Genomic DNA, 13,829 nt, shown 5'->3' on the forward strand with positions numbered 1-13,829 from the left:
ATATAACTCTGTCTGTGGCTTCCTGCTGCCTCCATTCCCCTCCTCACATCATGTCACTGCCCCTGTCACATGCAGCCCTGTCCTCACTGACACATCCCTCATCTCCTGATATACTCTGTGCTGCTGGGGGACCCTGCTCCTCCCACTATATAACTCTCAGTCTGTGATTTCCTGCTGCCTCCATTCCCCTCCTCACATCATGTCACTGCCCCTGTCACATGCAGCCCTGTCCTCACTGACACATCATTCATCTCCTGATATACTCTGTGCTGCTGGGGGACCCTGCTCCTCCCACTATATAACTCTCAGTCTGTGGCATTCTGCTGCCTCCATTCCCCTCCTCACATCATGTCACTGCCCCTGTCACATGTAGCCCCGTCCTCACTGACACATCATTCATCTCCTGATATACTCTGTGCTGCTGGGGGACCCTGCTCCTCCCACTATATAACTCTGTCTGTGGCATTCTGCTGCCTCCATTCCCCTCCTCACATCATGTCACTGCCCCTGTCACATGCAGCCCTGTCCTCACTGACACATCATTCATCTCCTGATATACTCTGTGCTGCTGGGGGACCCTGCTCCTCCCACTATATAACTCTCAGTCTGTGGCATTCTGCTGCCTCCATTCCCCTCCTCACATCATGTCACTGCCCCTGTCACATGCAGCCCTGTCCTCACTGACACATCCCTCATCTCCTGATATACTCTGTGCTGCTGGGGGACCCTGCTCCTCCCACTATATAACTCTCAGTCTGTGATTTCCTGCTGCCTCCATTCCCCTCCTCACATCATGTCACTGCCCCTGTCACATGCAGCCCTGTCCTCACTAACACATCACACATCTCCTGATATACTCTGTGCTGCTGGGGGACCCTGCTCCTCCCACTATATAACTCTCAGTCTGTGGCTTCCTGCTGCCTCCATTCCCCTCCTCACATCATGTCACTGCCCCTGTCACATGTAGCCCCGTCCTCACTAACACATCACACATCTCCTGATATACTCTGTGCTGCTGGGGGACCCTGCTCCTCCCACTATATAACTCTCAGTCTGTAGCTTCCTGCTGCCTCCATTCCCCTCCTCACATCATGTCACTGCCCCTGTCACATGTAGCCCCGTCCTCACTGACACATCACTCATCTCCTGATATACTCTGTGCTGCTGGGGGCTCTGCTCCTCCCACTATATAACTCTCAGTTTGTGGCTTCCTGCTGCCTCCATTCCCCTCCTCACATCATGTCACTGCCCCTATCACATGCAGCCCTGTCCTCACTGACCCATCACTCAACTCCTGATATACTCTGTGCTGCTGGTGACGGTCAATGCTACAGATTGAGCTATCCCCTCGCACTTCAAAACTGTGGATACACGGACACACAGGAGATGAAAAATGGAAATAACAGGCCCCTCTGTCACCAGTTAAACACACTCTATAAACATCTACTTTGCTACCTGATTGCAGACCGGCTTGTATTTCAGTCCCGGCTTATTTAGGATGAGCTCCAGCCCATTGCGGTTAAAGTTGGACACTCCGATAGACTTCACCAGCCCGGCGTCTTTGCATTGTTCCAAGGCCTGGATTGGACACAATATGAAAAGTCTCAGGAGTGATGAAACGGCCACAGCTGGTTCTCGCAGCTGCCCAGAAAATCTGTTAAACTAATTACAAACACAGGTCCTGGTTTTAGCACTGACATAGCGCAGCAATAATAGGGGCCCCTTCGGCACAGCTGAGCCAAACATGAAGTATTGCACAATGCTTAATGCATCCAGTTCAGAAAAACTACAATCTGTACACGACCCCTGCAAGACCTGCAGGATCTCTCAGGAGAAGGGAGAGGGAGTAAAGGACTTATGGGGCACGATTCTATTCTACGCGATGTGAATAGCGCTGGGAATCAGCTCCCGGAGCTATTCAATATACCGCGCAGCTCACCCCGACTAAGGATTTCTTCTCGCAACCCTCCGGGGATGCGAGCAGAAATCCGACAAAAGTCCCGACGCGAGGCTGTTTTCTGCCCTTAGTGCCAGGAAAACAGCATCGCGCCGGGAAGTTAGGTTCGGGGAATGCCCGTTCCCGCGCCTTAAACAGGGTGTTTAGTTGCGAGAACGGGCATTCTCCAACTAAACACAGCGCACAATTGAATAGCTAAGGGAGCTATCTCCCGGCGCTATTTACATCGCGGGCTATTGAATCGAGGCCATGGCCTAAATCGTTAATAGCAGGATCTGCACAAGATAGGGGCCTATTCATGATCACTAACGGGTCCATTAATGTTTCTGCATGTTTTAAGTAACGGGCCCATTCAATGTCAGGGGCCCGATTGGCCCGTCTAATATTCAGCAAACTCCGACAACCTAAAATTTTCAGTTTGCTTGCGGGAACCGACGCTCTACTTTACTCAGATGGTGATGGTTCCAGGAGCCCCCCTCTTCTTCCTGTGGGGAAGGAGGTCCAAGGTTGTGAAGTGGGATCTCTCCACCTCCTCCACATGGTGACCCTGCGTCTGTGGGCATTTGTGATCGCAGAGCAGCTGTCCTCGCACAGGAGCAATAATTAAGTATACACAGCCGCAACTGGCGGCGAGTTGGATACTTAGTTATCGGAGACCACCCTACCCTCCCCGATGATGTATAGGCTCCCTAGTCCCTATAATTTATAATAACTATTTCTGGTGCAAATAATGCATTTACCAATATGAAAATGTTTAAATGTGGATTGGATTATACAGCGGTATTGGGAACAGTCAGACCAGGTCACGCTTCCATCTAAAGTCTCTGCAGCGCTCGGTCAGTAGCACGTTAGGAGAACGTGGCTGTAACAGATCGCTTATCCTGTGTGTTCACCACACAAAGGGATTTCCTCAGCTTCTCTCAATTTATCAAAAGGTTAATCCGGGGGCAATCAGAAATGTCTCCATTGCTCGACTATTTAGCGACGCATTACCGCTGTCACTGTTAGACCTCTATGGGAGCAGCGGAATCTTGCAATTCATCATGCAGCAAAAAGTTTTCCGTCGCTAGGTAACGCCAAGATGAAATGACGTTACCTGTAACCGGCAATGGGGGATCAGTATCTATACTCCAGTGACTGCATAGTGTTCATCTATTAGGTATCCTAGTAATCTTCCCAGGGCACAGTAACCAGATTACCCTGTTTTGGGGGTTTTATGTGTTCTTCTTTTTTTTTTGACAAATGGAAATTAGAAGGGGCCCTGCACCAGCATGTTGCTTTAATCTAATCTAAGAATGCTAATTTCCACTAAAATCAAGTGTATACAAGTGCTCGGAGCAATGTGCTGCACATGCCAAGATCATAGAGCTGGAGGGTGCATAACCGCCGACAGGCTGCCGGCACAGGCACAGCTAATGTATCAGCAAGTTGTAACACAGCGAGTTATCTACTCACCTCCCAGGTCTGGCGAAGGTCAACGCTATCAAATAGGAGTGATCCATTCTCATCGGTGGGAAGGGGTCCTCCTCTTGGCTAAACAAGCGAGACAGGAGCATTGATATTTTATTGATAATTATTGATATTTAACTACAGGGGTGTAACTAGAGGTATGGGGGCCACATAGCAAAATTTCCTCAGGGCCCCCATAGGTCTACCTATGCCCCCCATCGCCCCTCCCCCCCCCCCAACTACCACCCTCCAGCCCGGAACTACTTACCAGTCACGTGCTGTGAGGTCAATGGCTGGGGAGCATGACAGGGAGTGTTATAGGAAAGTGAGTTTGACAGGGGAGGCACCGCCTCCACTGCCTACCCTGACCGCACCTCCCTGCTACTTACCTCCTCCTGAGCCCGGCACGCCGCTCCATCTCTCCTCACTGAAGTTGGGAGGAGGCGTGGCCATGGTCCGGGGATGTCATCATAGCCACACCTCCCCCCAGCTTCTAATGAGAGACATATTAAAGGAGAGCAAATTGCATTTTTAATCAAGTGCCGGTCGCAAGCCAATCAGAATTCGTGGACCAGCAGCCGCTGCTGATTGGCTGCTGGTCCGCGAGTTCCTACTGGCTCGTGTCCGGGGCCTAATTAAAAATGACATCGGCTTGCTTGCTGGGCCGCGGGGGCCCCTAAGCCGCCGGGCCCCATAATAAACACACCCCTTGCACCCTCTGTAGTTACGACACTGTTTAACTAAAATAAACAGTTCGTTATTTTTTTGATGGGCACTGTGCTTTCCCAAATATCTTCTCAGCGTGATGCTTACTTATTCATAATCATATAAACAAGAAAGAAAGGCAAAAATATTGTAACATGGCACAATAAATACACCCAAGTGTTCAATATAAAAGTGTCTTTTAATTGCTGCCGCCACCAGTATACAATTAGGGTCTCATTCAGACCCGGTTGCAAGCGCCGATGCGCTCGCAACCGGGTCGATGGTCCCCACATGCGCGAGACCCGGCTAGAGACGGGCGCTCCGTCGCTAGGGGTCTCGTAGCAGACGGGGCGAGCTGTCGATGTTGAGTGACAGCTCGCCCCATTTGCTGGGCGGGCCAGGGGCGTGCCCGGCCAAACGGAGGCATTCCAGTCGGAACGCTTGCATTTTTCAAAAGAGCAGGAAGTTCCCTGGGGCTTACGAGAGCCCAGACCCAACCTTAGGGTCTGGTCGTAAGCCCCGATGGTCGCGATGGTGATGACCATCGCGACCATCACCCTGATCGCAAGCTAAGCTGTGGGTGGTAACCCACAGCTTAGCTTGCGACCTGGAGGCAGCACTTCAAAACAAGAAGAGCCTGCCCTCATTCAGAGTGAGCGATCGCTTCTTGCGATCGACTCTGAATGAGTGTCTTAGGGCCTGATTCAGACCCACACGCGAGCGGTTGTCCGCTCGCAAGTGGGTCGATGTTCTGCACTGCGCATGCGCACGACGGAGGGAGCTCCGTCGTGCGCATGTGCGAGACGCGCCGAGCGAAGGACTTTCCTTCGCTCGGAGTGTCTAATCAAAGGGGGCGTGCTGTCGATGTTGATTGACAGCACGCCCCCTTTGGTGGGCGTGCCGGGGGCGTGCCTCCCAGACGGAGGCGTTCCCAAGGGAACGCCTACCGTCAGAAGCCGGCCCCACTGACATCACTAGTGATGTCAGTGGGAGTGATTTTGGCTCTGATAGAGCCAAAATCACTCCTGGCCTTGCGGTTGAGAAACTCAACCGCAGGCTTCTGCTCGCAGTGGCGATGGTCGCGATGGTCAAGACCATCGCGACCATCACCCTGCACGCTCGTATATGCTGTGGAGGTGGGCCCTGATTCAGAGCGAGCGCTCTGGTCAGTGCGTCCGGCTCTGAATCAGGGCCTTAGTGCGCTCAGTGGCTCTTACTAGCATATCTCAGGCTCTTTAAACTTTTCAGTTGCAATTATCCTTTTGGGGACGATTCAATTCAGCGCAAAGTGAATAACGAAGGGAAGGAGTTCTCGGATCTATTCTTTTGACATCTGTTAAGTCCGACTAGAGGATTTCTGCTCGCACCCTCCTGACGCGTTACATTGCATCAGAATAGATCGTTGTTCTAGTCTGGTTCTCTATTCTGTGTAACATTCAGCCGCACTGTGGATCTGATTTTGATTTGGCCGCAAATCGCACTACGGACGGATTGTGCGGATATCATCTTACTGCGCATGAGCAAAATCAGACTTAAGCACACGGATAGCGTTTGCTAGTGCGAATGGATTGATCCATCTATTTCTGCAACACAACTCTATTTGTGCGAAATTCAGCTGCAGCTGCGCTCAACTGTACCGTGGATCTACTATAGGCGATAGCGCCATTCTTTATTAACGAACAATTTCCATGTCACTAGTTGTACTTTCATGAGCCAGTAACTAGACAACAGTCATTCATATATATATATCAAGAACATTATGATTATGTCTTGAATTTTCCTTTAGCTTATAGATTTATTATGAGAATACTGTTGCTGGTCTGTATTTGTAGAGGTTAAAATCAGAAGCGGCTCCTACCCTCTTCCAGTGGCGTCCAACCCGCAGTGTCACCCGGTGCGGGGAGGAATGCTGTGTGTCCGGCAAAGCCACGTGCTGCGGGGAGACGAATGCTGTGTGGGTGGCTAAGCCGAGTGCCGGCGTGGCCTCGCGGCCGAACCCCCGTGTTCCCATTATTACTGGGGGTGGGGCAGGGGGGTGCCGGAGGTGCGGACTGCCCTGTGTGCTGTGCCGGCCGCTTCCTCACAGTTGCCAGGAGCCGAATGCTGCACTTATTATACAGTGCAAGCACCTGGCTCCTGTCACCCTCGGTAGGTGACACCCGGGTGCTGCCCGCACCCCCCTTGTGACGCTACTGTCCTCTTGCATGAGGGGGCTGACGCTGCTGGTCCGGACGGCCAGGTCCTGGCACCTGCGCAATGCATCTGGAAGACGCCGGGACCAGCTCATGAACACGACGCATGCGCATAACACCGGTTTCTGAGGACCGCATTGGCTGGAGCCACTAGAAGCCGCATAGGGCTGGCCGAAGGGCAGAGCGACGGCTTCCACTGGAAGCCGCTCTCTTCTAATCGCAGCCCGGACTGGCAGTCCCTGGGGAATAAAACACCACCCCCTGGGGCTGCTTGTCCAGTGTGTGACGGGCAGGTGGTGCTTCCAATGGGAAGTCACTGCCAGTCACAGTGTAGCGGCTAGCCAATGCCATCAAGGACTGCAACTGGCTCACTGTGGTGACAGATTTTACTGGGTGGGGGAAGGGGGGGTTGCAGTCAGCAGGTAAAATCCACCACTGGTTAGAAGGATGAGGGGATGCTGTTCAGTTACTATGGGGCCTATTCATGATGTTAATTATCGGGGTCTGAACGGACCCCGATAATTAACATTCCAACTCGCAGCGACCACCGGAGCAATTCAGCATTGCTCCGGCGCGGTGGCAGCTGATGTGAAATCAGCTGCTCCCGCGAGTGGCTTCACTGCTCCTCTTCGGAGCAGTGAATCTTTTCACTGCTCCTGTCGGAGCAGTGATGGTGGTGCGCATGTGCGACCTACAGGTCACGCATGCACACAAGAGCCCCGACGTCCGGCGGAAGGAGCCGGACAGGGGCGGAGGGATCCGAAAGGATCTCTTCTCGCAACCCAGCCCTTCTTCCCATAGGGAAGAACGGGTTGCGAACTTCAAGCAGGTGTATTCTTCATCTGAAGATGGCGAATGCCCCCGCAGTGAAGCTCAGAAAATATAATATTTTCAGAGCTTGATTAATTCTGTCCCCATACTAGTGTATGGGGACAGCATGCCATTCCGAAAATAGAAGGTAAGTAGGAGATATCTGTGATACTAGTGTATGGGGACAGAGGGCCATTCCGGGAGAGAAAGGTAAGTAGGGGATATCTGTGATACTAGTGTATGGGGACAGCGGCCCATTCCGAAAACAGAAGGTAAGTAGGAGATATCTGTGATACTAGTGTATGGGGACAGCGGGCCATTCCACAAACGGAAGGTAAGTAGGAGATATCTGTGATACTAGTGTATGGGGACAGCGGGTCATTCCGCAAACAGAAGGTAAGCAGGAGATATCTGTGATACTAGTGTATGGGGACAGCGGGCCATTCCGGGAGAGGAAGGTAAGCAGGAGATATCTGTGATACTTGTGTATGGGGACAGCGGGCCATTCCGGGAGAGGAAGGTAAGCAGGAGATATCTGTGATACTTGTGTATGGGGACAGCGGGCCATTCCGGGAGAGGAAGGTAAGCAGGAGATATCTGTGATACTTGTGTATGGGGACAGCGGGCCATTCCGGGAGAGGAAGGTAAGCAGGAGATATCTGTGATACTAGTGTATGGGGACAGAGGGCCATTCCGCAAACGGAAGGTAAGTAGGAGATATCTGTGATACTAGTGTATAGGGACAACGGGCCATTCCGCAAACAGAAGGTAAGTACGAGATATCTGTGATACTAGTGTATGCGGACAGCGGGTCATTCCGCCAGAGGAAGGTAAGCAGGAGATATCTGTGATACTAGTGTATGGGGACAGCGGGCCATTCCTGGAGAGGAAGGTAAGCAGGAGATATCTGTGATACTAGTGTATGGGGACAGCGGGCCATTCCGGGAGAGGAAGGTAAGCAGGAGATATCTGTGATACAAGTGCATGGGGACAGCGGGCCATTCCGGGAGAGGAAGGTAAGCAGGAGATATCTGTGATACAAGTGCATGGGGACAGCGGGCCATTCCGGGAGAGGAAGGTAAGCAGGAGATATCTGTGATAATCTCGATAATCTCGGCATTGTGTAGCGGGGGCGTGGCCAAAATGACCATGCTCCTCGCTCCGCCTGCTAATGGTGGGTAATATGTCCGACTGCACCCCCCTATGCCGGCCACGCCTCCTGCTATGCCAACCTGGCTGCTCCCTCCTGGAAGGGGCAGCCAGAATGTCAGCAAGCATGCAGTTTGGAGCTGGTTGGTTGGTGCTTTATCTCCCTCCAGGGCTTAGTAAACAGAGCCCATATTTACTAAAGTGTGAGTTTTTTTTTCAGCAGTGGAGATGTTGCCCATAGCAGCCAATCAGCTTCTAGCTATTATCTTCTAGAGGCTGCTAGATAAATGTTAAGTAAAATCTGATTGGTTGCTATAGGCAACATCTCCACTTCTATATACTGACACTTTAGTAAATATACCCCTAAGAAACTGGTTGTTACTAACTTTGTGCAGTTACCTGTGTACCAGTGTTTCTAAATGTCTAAAAATAGATTCTTTGCAACAGACCTGGTCCATTCCGCATGAGGTCTTATTACCAGAGGCTGCCAGGGGGGATTCTTGTCCAGGCAATTCATCAGCAATCTGAAAAGAAATATAAGAAGGTTTATGGTAATTATCTATATAATAAGTGAGAAAGTGTGTCTGTCTGTCTGTCTGTCTGTTTGTCCTTTATGCACAGCCAAAGTTTCAGGCCTAGCTCCACCAAATTTGGCATGGCGGTGTAGTTTGACCAGGAATAGGTTTCTGCCTAGGTTTGAACTTCGTCAGGGCCACACACTGTCACACAATCCCTAAAAATGGGGGCGCAGGTTTTGGGGCTGGCTCAAGTGGAATTTGGCAGTCTGCCAAAAACCTGTGTGAAAGCTACAAAAGTTTTGTTTTTAACCTCATAGTCTGAGCATGTATCAAACTTTATGACTTATGCAAAGTCCCTATTAAATCCAGACTTTAGGGCCTGATCCAGCAGCGATTGCAAATGCAGCAATGTACGCAGATCGAGCGATTGTTAGGCATTGCACATGCATATAAACCGCAGGGCGCATGTGCGGCAATCACTATGAATATGTACGCACAGAGGAATCCATCGCAGAGTGAGTGACAGGCTGTGAGTGTTTGGGGCATGGTGATGGGGGAGCGGTCGGAAAAACGCAGGCGTGCCTGTCCGTTTGAACGCTGTTGCTTGGGCATGTGTGAATAAGCCACAGCGTTTGCCTACACAGCTTGAGAGTCCATTGCATGATTGGAGACTTGCAGTGTCTGCGGCTGAATGCTGCGTACCTGTGCCATGTGCGGCAGTGGTACCGATGTTTACGCAGAAGAGCGACATTGCACGGATATGAGAAAGCAGCAGCGGGCGTCTTTATGCTGGCTGAGCTTTGGGGAGCATTAGCATATTTTCGCTGCCGCTTTCCGTGTGAATTTGCAGCTGTGATTACTATTGTGATCAATACTGAATGTGCCCCATATAACGCATTATTCCACACAATAGTAATGCCCCTTACACATTATGCCCCCTCACCCAGCAACTCACCTCCCCATCTCTCTCCAGCATCCTCTCTTCTCCCCGGTCCACCTTGTGTGCGTGACTGGGTGCAGGGGGAGCGGCGGGCCAGAAGCAGCTCAGGCACCATAGCAGCCCGCACCCCTGGCACTCCCAGTAGTCACGCCACTGTTTGAATGCATGTTAACAAACTCCGGGGCTTGCGCACGCGCAGTGCGGCCGCTGCGCATGCGCGGGGCTAACTATCGACCCGGTTGCGAGCACATCGGTGCTTGCGACCGGGTCTGAATGAGACCCTCAGTCTCTGGTACTGGTAGCAGCAGGAGTTTAGCAGATGATGTAGCAGGAGTGCAGGTTACCATGACTAACACGCTTCTTTGTCTTGCATAGCTTCCTCAGAGCTCTGAGGAAGCTATCAAAGACAGAGAAACGCGTAAGCCAGAGTGTGACCAGATGTGACCAGTGACTGCCGGTGAACCGGAACACGCACATTGCTAGACAGCGCCTTTTCCCTAATTGGGTTTGATGACAGTGCACCTCCATTGACATCTTCCATGCTGTCAGACTGATGTCGGTTTGCGGGTGAGTTGGAACACAGACACCACCCAGTTACTTTCTTTTCCAGAGTAGGACACTGCTCTACTTTACTGATAATGCCAACATCAGCGCTGGCAGGGACACCGCTATATTATATTTCTCTGCAGAGTGTGAGTAAACAAATCTCACACTGCTGACCACATCCCACAGCATTGTTCAGTTTACCACAATACAACTATAGACTATAAAAAAAAGATTACATCCTATCAAAAAACAAAAAACATTTATTTAGAAGTCAGCCAATACAATATCTTCAGTGGACTAAGGGGTACATTTACTAAGAATCGAGATTGGTCGAGATGACATCTCGGGTGATTTTTAGGGTTGATTTTCATCTCGCAAATTTACTAAAGGTAAAGTCGGATGAGAGAGATTTCTCTCTTCTCGTTCGTAAAACTTGGGGGAGATAGCTAACTCAAATAAACTCACCATCGGCCAACTCAGAAGTACTTTTCACCTAACATATACATCTCTCAAATTTACCAAGAATCGGGATGACAAGCTCAGGTGAGATGACAGCAAACTCTCTGCCAAACTCACTTTTCAAACTCTCCACCCCCTGAGCTGCGAGTTTGGCAGAAACATACACAAATCATTGTGATTTGCACATGTTTCTGCCTTTAATTAGTTAAAAAAACGGGTTAATTCTCACCCCAAGCCGGTCAGGCCAAGCCAGGGATCTCAGGGGAGGTGGGGACCCCCCAAAAAAGGGGTCCCCCCTCTCCCGAAACCCCAGGCTTGGTTTGAAACCCGGGGCTCTTCCCCAAGCCCCTGGGCTGTGGGTACAGGTGTAATAAAGTGTAAAATCAAAACTACATGTGCCAGCATGCCTTCCCTTTGCATTTGACCGGCTTGGGGTGAGAATGCTTTGTCCCTGGAGACCGGTAATAGGGCCTCCTGACTGTGGCATTACAACCCAGTCGGTTTGGGTCCGGTGCTGGTTTTAAATATAGGGGGACCCCTACGCATGTTTTTCCCGCTATATTTAAAACCAGCACTGGCCCTGCAGCCTGGTGGTGGTTCCAAAATTACGGTGGAACCCTACTCATTTTGTTCCCTGTAATTTTTGGAACCAGGACTGGCTGACAAGTCCAGGTCTGGTTATGCTTTTGAGGGGGACCTTACATCATTTTTTTTTTAAATAAACCTTCTTTTACAGGTCTAACACACAAGCAGCCTGCACATATCTCACTGATATGTGCAGGCTGCTAGCTCGGGAGAGATTTGCAGAGAGAAAACACTGCAATCTAGGGTGAGTAATCTCATCTTCACTTGTAACTCGGGGGAGATATCTCGATCTGCTTCACCATCGGCCATCTCACTTTCAGCTAAACTCACTTCTTAGTAAATTTGAGAGATGAAAAATGGGAGAATCACCCAAGATTCGGCGATGCAAATTGAGATAAAAAAAAACTAAACTCGACCAATCTCGATTCTTAGTAAATTGACCCCAAGGTCTATCCACCTCATCCACCCGGATATAATCATCAAACCTAGGGCTCTATTTACTACAGTACAATCCGCATTTTGAATGCAGATTGTAGTGTGATATTCCCGACTGAATTCGCATTGCGAATTCAGGCAGTATCACAGGGATTTACTACAAATACCTTGCAGGGACAGAGCTTGCGATAAAGCTCTGTCCCTGCGAATCCCTCCGCACACTTATCACGGTATTTTCGGAAAAAATACAGTGACAAGTGCCGATACATGCGCCGACCGGCCAGTGCGAAGCCCCGCCCCCATGATTGCAACCCCCCATGAACCTCCCTCACCCCCTTGCAACCCCCTCCCTTAATTACACTTACCTCCGGTGATCGGTGCCCCTGTGATGTCCTTCGTGGCTCCGGTCAGCTGACATCCCATCATGCAATGGTACCCGGTCAGGTGACGACCGGGCACCAGTGCAAGATGGGAGACCAGCTGACCGGAGGGAGAACATCACCTGAGCCCCGATCCAGTCCCTGGACTCAGGTAAGTTTTTTTTTTTTACAAATTTTTGTATTTTTTATTTACAGTGTATCAGCATGTGGTCTGTTTAGATCACACAGCCGATCACTGGGGCGGGCTCCGGGCTGTGCCCGTTAGAGCAGGAGTCCGGGCAGAGCAGGAGTCCGGTAACCGGGGGAGACCCTGGATAACACCACCTCCAGGTGGCATTATTTTTACAGGGCTTTCCCCGGTATTTTTTCACAATTTATTCTAAGTAACTTTGGCCAGATCACATTTCCCATTACAATTATGGGAAATGCGATCTGCTTACTAAAAAATAAGTGATACTTAGGGGTTACTTAGGGGTTGCAGTAGAATTTTACGAATTCTACTCCAATTGCCCTTTAGTAAGTTTAGGTGATACTAAAATAATGTGAAAAGGGTGTGAAAACACCCTTCTTCACTTTATTTTAGTAAAAATAATGTTAATAAATAGAGCCCCTAATGAGGCTAAATTCACACTAAACCCTCTGTGTGATCTCTTGTTATCTTATTGCTAGCTACAATTGTAGCTAATATTGATTCTACTCAAATAGCAACTTTATTATTATTCTTTAAGATTGAGGCATGTGTATGGAGTTTTAAGATTTAGAATACCGCAAAGTGTCTAAAAGTAGCATTCCTTTTTAAATTGTGATTTATGATATATACATTTTTAATATTATATGCCAATAATAAATGAGGAGACATCCTGTTTAATGCTAAACACCTATACGGCTCTTTCTAGTTTTTATAAGGTTTCTATAAGGCTTGCATTTTTTTTTGTTTTTTGTTCACATTGTGTAGACTTATTAGCCCCACTTTTGTGTTTTTTACTGTGTATAAACAAACAAAGGCTGCAGGTGTACTTCATGGTCCAGTCTTCAACCCAGGCAACGCCGGGTATCCCAGCTAGTTATTTATAAATATCAGTAAGCTTCCCAGAATTTTGTTAAGCTATACAAACTAATCACCTTCGGCTTTATATATATATATATATATTTTTAGATTGCACGAACAGCCCCATTAGCTTTCTATAGGGGCTGCTATTTGTGAGAGCTTGGCCCCAGTAGCTAACGCCACCTTTAGATAGTGGGCTACTCAATTTTTACTAACCCCCACTGATGCATGGGCAGCCTGAATGCTGCTCCGAATTTGAAACCGGAAGCAATGTGATACCGTAGGCCAGTGGTCAGGGAACAGGGGTAAATTACCCCACATGGGGGTAAAAATGAAATTCCTGGGGGTAATGGACGGACAGCCGGGCATGCATATGAATCATTCTATAATATGGAATGATTCATAATTTCATATGCATGCCCAGCTGTGCCGCAGGGAGGCTCTAAGCCGGACGCCCGCTGAGATGTTATTACCAGCGGGCGCCCGGCTCCTTCCCTGCAGCGCCGCGTTAGACGGAGGCTGGAGTACTCTTCTGAACTCCAGCTTCTGCCTCTCTCTATGCACACTATGGGAGAGACATCATGACGTCTCTCCCATAGTTCCGAAAAGCAACCAGGTGGACAGGACGGCGGCGGATGCAGGAGCGGGGATTAAGG

At 49.7% G+C, this 13,829-nt stretch overlaps 1 pseudogene across 1 annotated transcript in view; it reads right to left on the reverse strand.

The window, feature by feature from the left end:
* LOC148473964 (uncharacterized) overlaps positions 1-13,829 on the reverse strand; it is an 83,356-nt pseudogene that overhangs the window by 15,469 nt on the left and 54,058 nt on the right. The window contains exons 9-11 of the transcript XR_015872944.1: positions 8,712-8,786; positions 3,413-3,490; positions 1,456-1,578 (exon numbers count right to left, since the gene is read on the reverse strand). The product of XR_015872944.1 is annotated as an uncharacterized LOC148473964 (transcript). The remainder of the gene's footprint in view (positions 1-1,455; positions 1,579-3,412; positions 3,491-8,711; positions 8,787-13,829) is intronic.

Source organism: Taudactylus pleione, unplaced genomic scaffold (assembly GCF_031769625.1).
Source record: "Taudactylus pleione unplaced genomic scaffold, aTauple2 ptg000903l, whole genome shotgun sequence".
NCBI classification, from domain to species: Eukaryota; Metazoa; Chordata; class Amphibia; order Anura; family Myobatrachidae; genus Taudactylus; species Taudactylus pleione.